The sequence below is a fragment of the Culex pipiens genome, chromosome 1 (genome assembly GCF_016801865.2).
Source record: "Culex pipiens pallens isolate TS chromosome 1, TS_CPP_V2, whole genome shotgun sequence".
NCBI lineage: Eukaryota > Metazoa > Arthropoda > Insecta > Diptera > Culicidae > Culex > Culex pipiens.
In genome coordinates this window covers 107,760,424-107,769,779 of record NC_068937.1, presented here as the reverse complement: position 1 = coordinate 107,769,779, position 9,356 = coordinate 107,760,424, and the positions used below count along the sequence as shown (strand labels likewise).

Sequence of the window (9,356 nt, the reverse complement as noted above, 5' to 3'; positions counted from 1 at the left end):
GCTTTCAGTATTTTAATTAAATTCTTCAGTAAAGTCGTGCAACAAATTGCGTCTTCTCTTTAATCCGAATGGTGAATAGAGTTGGAGCAGGTGGTGACTGTTTGACGAATGCTTATTTTTGAAGTTTGTAAAATAACTTCGGTTTCATCATCATACAGTAGAAAGACATGTACAATTAAATGATTTGAAATATCACAGATTTCATAAAATTTCTTACAAATGTTGCATTTTACAATATGAAGAAAGTTTTAGATGCAACTTTATTTCACTGAATTTTAGTAAAAATTTACTGAAATTTGCACTACTGAATCTTCAGCAAGTTTTTCAGTAAATTGTAAATTGCTGAAACTTCAGTTTCCTGAAACCAATCAGGATGACAGATGGTAACTAGATTTTCAGTAAGTTTGAACATGTCAAAATGACGTAAGAAAAGCTGAATTCTCGATTAAATTTTCAAAAGGTCCTATCTGCATAGGAAACCCATGAGGGATAGGTTGTTTTGAAAATTTAATCTAGATTCAGCAATCGAAGATCTGTCAAACTGAACTGAAAACATTTTCCACGCACGACCATGCAACTTGTCGAAAAAAAAAACAGGAACAGGAGTCCTCTTCCGACCGACCGGCACCGATTTTGTTCGGATGCGGAAGAAACTCGACTTGATACGGCTCAAAAAAAAACTAAAATGGCGACAACCAAATAGACAGGCAGAGCAAACGTCATGAACAGAAATAGACTGGCAGAAATGTCAGTGATTTTCAGCAAATTTGATACAGTTTACTGATTTTCAGTAATTTCAAAAGACGGATGCTGAATTTCAGTAAACATAGGATTGCTGAAAATTTTCAGTAATCTAATTTACTGAAAACGAACATCAGATTTTGGTGTGTACACTCAACCCCCGTAGGTTGGTCATTGTTTTGTTTGACGACGAACTGTCACTGTTTACACGAGACTCATACTTACTGTCAAACCAAACGTTTGGTAGCAAGTGTGAGCTCTGCTTGGTAGTTTGGCAACAATGCGTTGCAAACCATCGGGTTTTTTTTTTTTTTTTTTTTTTTTATGGCAGATATTCCAGCTTTCAAAAAATAGGGTATCTCAAAAAGCGGACTTTGTATTATGATTTTCTAAAATAACATCGCATATTTCCCTGATCTCAAAGTTCAAAATAACTCTAAAATGTGTTTAAGCTTTTTGACAATTTAACAAGTCTTCAATATCACCAAACTATTCATACCGTCATCTGGGGCGAATTGAGACTACAGTCTGAATAGGGATAGCAATTTCAAGAGCACTTAAAGTTTTTAAATTTGGAAATGGATGAACACATTTTGTTGGTCTAAGTCTGTTCTACCAACCAGAAAAATCAAAATTTGGTGCTCCAACTTGGTTAATACTATACATTATTCTTTACATCCTCCTTTTAATATACAGCCCAATCAACAATTCTAGAGATTTTTTTTTTGAAAAGGTCCTATAAACAAAATTTTCAATTTTTGCTTTTTGGGTGTCAGGGGTATTCAAAAACTCCCAAAAAGCAAAAAGTGAAAATTTTGTTTATAGGACCTTTTCAAAAAAAAAACTCGAGAATTTACTGATTTGATTGATCATCACTAGTTGCCTCATGAAAACACTTCAGCGCAACAACAAAAACCAACTCGTAAAACGAAAATGAATTCGAGAAAAGCCAAACAGAGACGCACTAAATAGACTGTCCAAAGAAGTGAGTCAGAGAGGAACTTTGAATGGCTTGACAAGAGCAAACAGTCACCACATGAGGGGATGTAGCTCAGTGGTAGAGCGCTCGCTTCGCATGTGAGAAGTCCCGGGTTCAATCCCCGGCATCTCCAATATTTTTTTTTAATTTGCTGAATTGATTGAACCGAGTCTATTTTGCTTTTCTAGTTAGAAATGAAATTCTTAATAATGTTTCGAAGATTAAACATCAGAAATAATTTGCAATTCATCTAGACAAACGAGAGAAAGGAGCGGATAAGCATATTGACGGTCTGAATATTCTGCCAAATTAAAAGTGAATAACAATAGTTGGCCTCCAAAGCCAAATTGGTGTCTCGAAATTCTCGGTTCAAAGCTAATAAATCAGTCACAAAGTTCCGATGAAAGCACGTAACCAAGCGTGAGCTGTCACGATTCGCAAGCTGACATGGACCAATCGCTTCACACATGACATGAATTCAAATTCTCATTGAAAAAAAAAACTTCAAATATCGATTGTACCTATGCTATTTGAAACAAATTACATAACGTTTATTTATGCACTTTTAACCAAATAAAAGCTATTTAAACTTTTATAAATTTTGAAATTTGAGGAAACTAAGCTAAAGTTTTAAAATTCAGTTTTTGCCTTCCTCACCACAATGAAGAAAGACCTTAAAATCACTCGAAAAATGAACTTCTTTATTCGACCTCGTAGACCCACCTTCACGTATACCTAACGACTCAGAATCAAATTTTGAACAAATGTATGTGCGTGTGTATGTTTGTAAGTCCGTGCACCGAAAAAATATGCACACGATTATCTCCGGACTGGCTGAACCGATTTGGACCGTTTTAGTCTCATTCGATCCGTCTTGGGGTCCCACTAGACCCTAGTTAATATTATGAACTTTAGAAAAGTTATGCTAAAAACCATTTAAGCTAAACCTCGGAAGATCGTAAAAAGGGTGGTTTTTGTAAGAAAAACCGTCATGCAACATTTTGTTAGAAAGGTATTGAACTTTAGAAAAGTACTTCAAAAGTTATGCTAAAAAACCATTTTAGCTAAAACTTCGGAAGATCGTAAAAAGGGTGGTTTTTGCAAGAAAAACCGTCATGCAATATATTGTTAGAAAGGTATTTAAAAGACCTTTCCAACGCATTCAAAAGATTGAAGATCTGACAACCCCATCAAAAGTTATGAGCACTGAAGTGTTATTTATACACTTTTTGAGGCCGGATCTCAAATATTTTGATGAAAAATTATTCGGATCTACCATGCCACCCATCGTTGGAAAGGTAATCAAAAGACCTTTCCAACAAGCCCAAACGATTGAAGATCTGACAACCCTATCAAAAATTATAAGTACTTTAGTGTTTTAATACACTTTTTTGAGGCCGGATCTCAGGTATTTTGATAAAAATAAGTGCTATTTATACACTTTTTTGAGGCTGTGTAGTGTATTCACTTTATGAATGCGAGGAAGGAACCAACGCCCTAAAGGTGGATTAAGTAACGTTTTTTTCTTTAAATTGGAAAAATCATCGCTAATATTTTATTTGACTGTATGGCAGGGATGGAATAATCATCATCAAAAGAAAATCACGTTCATCAAGAGAAAAAATCCGAAGGGAGCATGGCTCTCCTCTCTCGCGCACGAAAGATCAGTAAAAGGAATCTAAAAAAATCATCATCTTGATTGAGGTTTTGCAGCGCGACTGCGTTTCAAATGTAGGTGGCGCCAAAATGAGGTTACTTGCCTAAAGTCGTATGCCTTTCTGTCGATTAAAGAACAAAATCGCTTATTTCTCATGATTCCCTGCATCAATCTTCATGAAACTGGTTGCAAAAGACGAGAAAAATTTTTTGCTTTAAAATAATGAACATCAACTTTTGAGCGCGCAAAAAATTGTGACCTTTTTCTTTAAAAAACATGTTTTGGAACACGAAAAAATGAGTTTCCCCGTATATATCAAAGAAATAAACAGTTATATAGTTGATAACAGATGTGTTAACGTATATTCAACAATTTGTATTGATTTTTTACAGACTTTCTTGCCAAATAGTCCAAATTACTATCTTTTTCTAAATCTACAGTTTTCTCATAGAAAAATCAAACAAATATTGGAAAGTTATACACCAAATTGTTGGAAATAATTTTTCTCATCCGAATCCGGCATAAGTTTTATAAAAATGTTGATTAGGAAGGAAAAAACACATTTTTTCTAAAAATCATAGGTTTACGCTATTTGTTCATAGGTGGCGACACGCGTCTTTTAGCTTTGCTGCAAATTCTCTATTATTCGGCGGAACATCTTTTACACCACTACACTTGCAAGTGTAACGTCTCACGTCAAAAAATTACCTGTCACATTTTTTAGATGGGCAATGTGTGTAAACAAAGTGAAATAAATATTTTTAAGTGGTGCTGACAAGGAAATTCACAAAAAATCAAAAGCAGATTGATTTTCTTGGAGAAGTTCGGGAGCGATTTTCTTTTGCGTGATTTGCTTTCTCTCTCTTTCGCGGGTGAAGAAAGTTCGCAAGCAAAAATGATTTTGTTGCGATTATTCCATCCCTGCTGTATGGATTACAAAGTATCACTCGCTATAAAAGTTTAAGACATTATTTTCGGAACTTAAATTCATTGCATTCGTACTGGCCTCCAGGCAGCAGCAGCAGCAACGTGGTGGACAAAACTATATTAAACATTAATCGCTGCCCGGGTGCCATTACTCTCATCTCTACACACAGAGCAGTAGCTTCCATGCTTTATAATAAAATGTTGCTGCGGCACTATAGAACAATTTTGGGCCAAGTTGACTCCACGACGTAAGTGTGGTCCTGGTCCAGGATATCAGGAGATATAGTCGTTGAATACTTTAATACTTACTTGGGGAATAGAAAGCAATAATTTTTCTTCTTTATAAGGGAAACCAGAGCTCTTAGAGGTTCGGTTTTTATTTTCGACAATGAACAGGAACAGCCGGGATCCTCTTGGTTAGTTGGGTAGGGGAGGAGGGAGGATTGCATAGATGTGACGCTGCTGTTGGTCAAGTAAATTTTCACATGCAGACTTCCCGCTCCAGTGTGTGCTGCTCTGCATAGAGCTCTCTATGGCTCTGCTAGTTGGGATTCTGGCTCCGTTTTCTATATAAATGGCTTGAGTTTTTCTCGTACCAGAAGCGATTATTTTTCTTACTTTCCTGCCAAGCAATTTATAGTTTGATTCATATATCGTCCGTGGAGACTGTAAGTTTATAAAGTATATTATGAATAAATATAAGTTTCGTATATGGGGATATATTATTAAATTCACCAGTGATGAATAATTTACCGTATCACATGTGCTCTCTTAGGAGACACCACCGACCGTTGTCCTTCATATACAGTTCTCAACTTTCGAGTTCGAGTCATCCAATAAGTTATGCCCGCACCACCCAGAAAATGGAACTTCTTTCTCGGACCATCCCTTCTTGTATCGAACGCTGTGGAGAACAACCCGGGCAAGTATCTGGTGTCCCCCAGTTTATGGCAGGACCACTATACTGCTTCTGCTGGTGTCAGGGATCGAAGAACACATACTGAATAGCCACATCATACCACACAAACACACACTCTGTAAGGATAGTGGGTACGTCTGTGTAGCTATATCATAAAAAAAAGTAAGAGACCACCCCATCTATTTGGTCCATGAGACGAAACACTCGGTGAATGTGCTCTGAACTTATACTTGTTAGGAGGAACTATTAGAAAGTTTATGGCGCAGTTCCCCTCTGGCAACTCCAAACTCCTCTTGTTCCCTCCCCCAAACAGCTCTTCCAGAATTGCCAAACGTTATTGGAGCCCGGAGAAGCAGTAACGAGTAGGGTCGGTTGGAACATTGTGGTCTTCGATCAAGACTACTTAACATTGGCTTTACAAACTTTTCTGAAATTTGTGTTAGTATTTTGGGACCATCCATAAACCACGTGGACACTTTTTTGAAACTTCAGTTTTGTCATCCCATAAGTCCCTATTGACAATTAAAGTTCAATAAAGTAATTCAAAAGCTATGTTTGTAAAAAACGATTTCGGTTCTATCACTATCTATGCAGCTAACAATGCCTTGCCTATTGATCTTCGCAGACCCTTAAAATTCGATTTCAATCCTGAGATATTCAATAAAAACCGACAAAAAACTCCGTGCATTGTTGTCACTCTTCATATGAAAGAAGTTTAAATCTTGTCGTGCTATCTTGACACACGCTAAAAATTTATGTAAATGCCGGGACCTTGGTGTAGGGGTAAGCGTGATTGCCTCTCACCCAGTCGGCTTGGGTTCGATCCCAGACGGTCCCGGTGGCATTTTTCGAGACGAGATTTGTCTGATCACGCCTTCCGTCGGAAGGGAAGTAAATGTTGGTCCCGGACTAACCTACAAAGGTTAGGTCGTTAGCTCAGTCCAGGTGTAGGAGTCGTCTCCCTGAGTCCTGTCTCTGTAGAGTCGCTGATGGGCAGTTGGACTAACAATCCAAAGGTCGTCAGTTCGAATCCCGGGGTAGATGGAAGCTAAGGTGTAAAAAGAGGTTTGCAATTGCCTCAACAATCAAGCCTTCGGACACCTAGTTTCGAGTAGGAATCTCGCAATCGAGAACGCCAAGGCAATGCTGTAGAGCGAATAATTTGATTTTTTTTTGCGACAACTGGCCAAAGGGATTTCAGGTCAGAACGCGTTTGACACACGTACAAGCCCGACTGCCGTAACCATTTTTAATAATAGCTCGGGACTCCGGCAACCAAATTCAACCAAACTTCGGTACAATGCACAGAATGGCCAACCAAACAAAACGTGTTTGTTATTTTTAACATTGAGTGCTTTGACCTTGATTATTCAAGGTCAAACATTAAAACGCAATTTTCTCAGAACGTCAAAAAGCGACGGGCGACAAGATAGCACAACAGCGTCGATATTTTGATACAAACGATGTTCTGGTCCATCATTTGACCTTTTGTTGAATGGATAGTCCAATCTAATGAACTTTTTTTTTTAAGATTTGACCGTATCCAAAATTATGAGTTCTTAAGTGAAATGAGTAGGCAAATACCACCTCAATAATATTATAACATTTTGATTCAAAGCCACAAAATCTAGAACTCCACCCTGGATCCCCGGATCGATTCCCAGTATCTTCCTCCAACCTCCCAAAACATCCCATAGAGCTATCTTTGATGGAGGAGGCACCCCTATTGCTGTGGCACCCTCTTAGAAACAAGGCGAGAAAGCCACAGCAGCAGCAGGCACCCTTATCTCGCCCACTTACTTTTATATTTCATTTCTTTCATAAGCCAAGAGGAAAAGTTTGGACGACCGAGTTCGAGGAGAGTACGAGGAGGGCATATGAAGGACACTATAACCTCACACCCCCTCTCCGAGCTCAGCTCTGGTCCCGTTACAGATTCCGGGGGCTGGAGGAACTCTTTGAACGTGAGCTAGCAGCGCAACGACGACGACGTTGAGGACCTTTAGGGGTGGTTTGGGATATAGTTTCCTATTTCTCTGGCCATTGGACGCCTCGATACCAGAAACCCTTTTGGAATCGAAGAGAGAGAGGAGGTTTGTACACTTGGCTACGTGAAAAAAGTCTGATTTGCGTATCAAAATTGTGGAATGCAATATTTAGGAAAATGAACTTTAATAATTCTAAGAAAATATCTTGAAAATTAAGGTGAAGGTGACTTTTAGACTCAAAAATCAAAGTTATTTTTTTCGTTCACCTAGGTGTATGTGTCTTGAAGGGTCCGGAGATTTACGTTAATGAATAAATTTCCAATCATGCCCAAACCCCTTGCGTGGGTGGGTGGCTTGCCGGGAGTGAGTTTGCTTAGAGTCGGATATTTATAAAAGTATCCCGGAGATGCCCTAGAGGGAACCTCTATGCCGGTACGTGTGTGTGTGTGTGTGTGTGTGTGTGTGTGTGTGTGTGTGTATGTCGTTGTACCCCGATGCTGGGGCAATATTTTATAGCCATTAGGTTAATTTAGTTAACGTTCAATTTCGTACCTGCGACGACGACGATGGTTCGTGTAACTATTGGCACCAGGAAATGGGGACAGGAAAAGTTTTTCCGGACATGGTATTAAAGTTTTCGTCGGGGGTTTCTTTGTCTGTTCCCGGTTGACAGGTCATAAATATTGCCTAGCCTAGCCTGGTGACGGTGAAGACGACTGGGTCGAATTTGTGTGTGCAGTTGTACCCACCACTAGCAAGCCACCACTCTGTGGGACATTCATTGCCGGTGGTGATAAATGGACTCACTTTTCTAATAACTATTACGACTTACGAGGAATGATTTATTGAATAGACTCTCGTACCAACGAACAATTGAAGCTTACACCTTGCGGACAAGTTTACAGGTCCATTGGATTTTTTTGTCTGATTCGTTAAATTTTCATTTAATTCCTACAAGATAATTGCATAATACTTACACCATGAACATTATTCTTCTGCTATCAACAGAATTAAAAAAAATAATAATAATGTTTATGAAAAATCTGTTTCATCATGTTTAATGTTTATGAACGAAAAAATATTCATTAATAAGGCCGTTGCAAATATTTTTTTGAAGTTTATGTCCCTCGACTCGGACCATAGTCGAGGGGGGGGCAAACAAATAAAAAAGTGTAAAAATTGAATTTACGAGTCATGGTTTCAACATTTAAGAGAAAAAAGTGTTTAAAAATGCATTTTACACCTGCCCAGTTGTTTTGCAATCATTTGTTTCCAAAATACCTAAGTATTGACGAAAATTTATTTTTTTGCAAAAAAAAAGTTTTTGCGGTGCTGTACATTGGATTTTCATAAAAATTCAAAATATTTTTAATCCAGTTTTTTTTTTTTTTTAATTTATATTTATTTTGATTTTCTCTTCCATGTACATTCATTCAGTTAAAATATTATTGAGTGTCCAATCACAATCGATGACTTTTCACCTCAATTTTAAATACTAGCAACTTTCATTTATTCATGAAATATTGTAGCTTTCGCTATTCAGTGATTTCAAATGTAGGAGGTCCTACATGTACAAAAGGGAAAAGGGATACCTTAAAACTAACTTATAAACTATATAAAGAGCGGATCAATGCAGCTGAAGACTGCAATGATTTTTGTCGAAATGCATCAATTATCTTATTGGACATAACATCCAAAGTGTCAACTTCGGCTAATTGATGAAGTTCACTGGTGCTGAACCAGGGAGGAAGTTTCAGAATCATTTTCAGAATTTTGTTCTGAATCCTCTGAAGTTTTTTCTTCCTGGTTAAGCAACAGCTTGTCCAGATCGGCACAGCATAAAGCATGGCAGGTCTGAAAATTTGTTTATAAATTAACAGTTTATTCTTGAGACAAAGTCTAGAATTCCTGTTTATAAGTGGATACAAACATTTAATATATTTGTTACATTTAACCTGGATACTTTCAATGTGATCCTTGTAAGTAAGGTTTTTGTCAAAAGCAAGTCCAAGATATTTCACTTTATCCTCCCACTTTAAATTTACCTCATTCATCTTTATAATGTGATGACTTTTTGGTTTAAGAAAATCAGCCCTTGGTTTGTGAGGGAAAATAATAAGTTGAGTTTTTGCAGCATTTGGAGTA

The 9,356-nt window shown here is 37.6% G+C and overlaps 1 non-coding gene across 1 annotated transcript; it reads left to right on the top strand.

Moving 5' to 3' along the window:
- The first annotated feature begins 1,781 nt into the window (after window positions 1-1,781).
- Trnaa-cgc (transfer RNA alanine (anticodon CGC)) lies at window positions 1,782-1,853 on the top strand. The gene has a single exon. It is a non-coding gene; the product is annotated as a tRNA-Ala (tRNA).
- The last annotated feature ends 7,503 nt before the right edge of the window (window positions 1,854-9,356 follow it).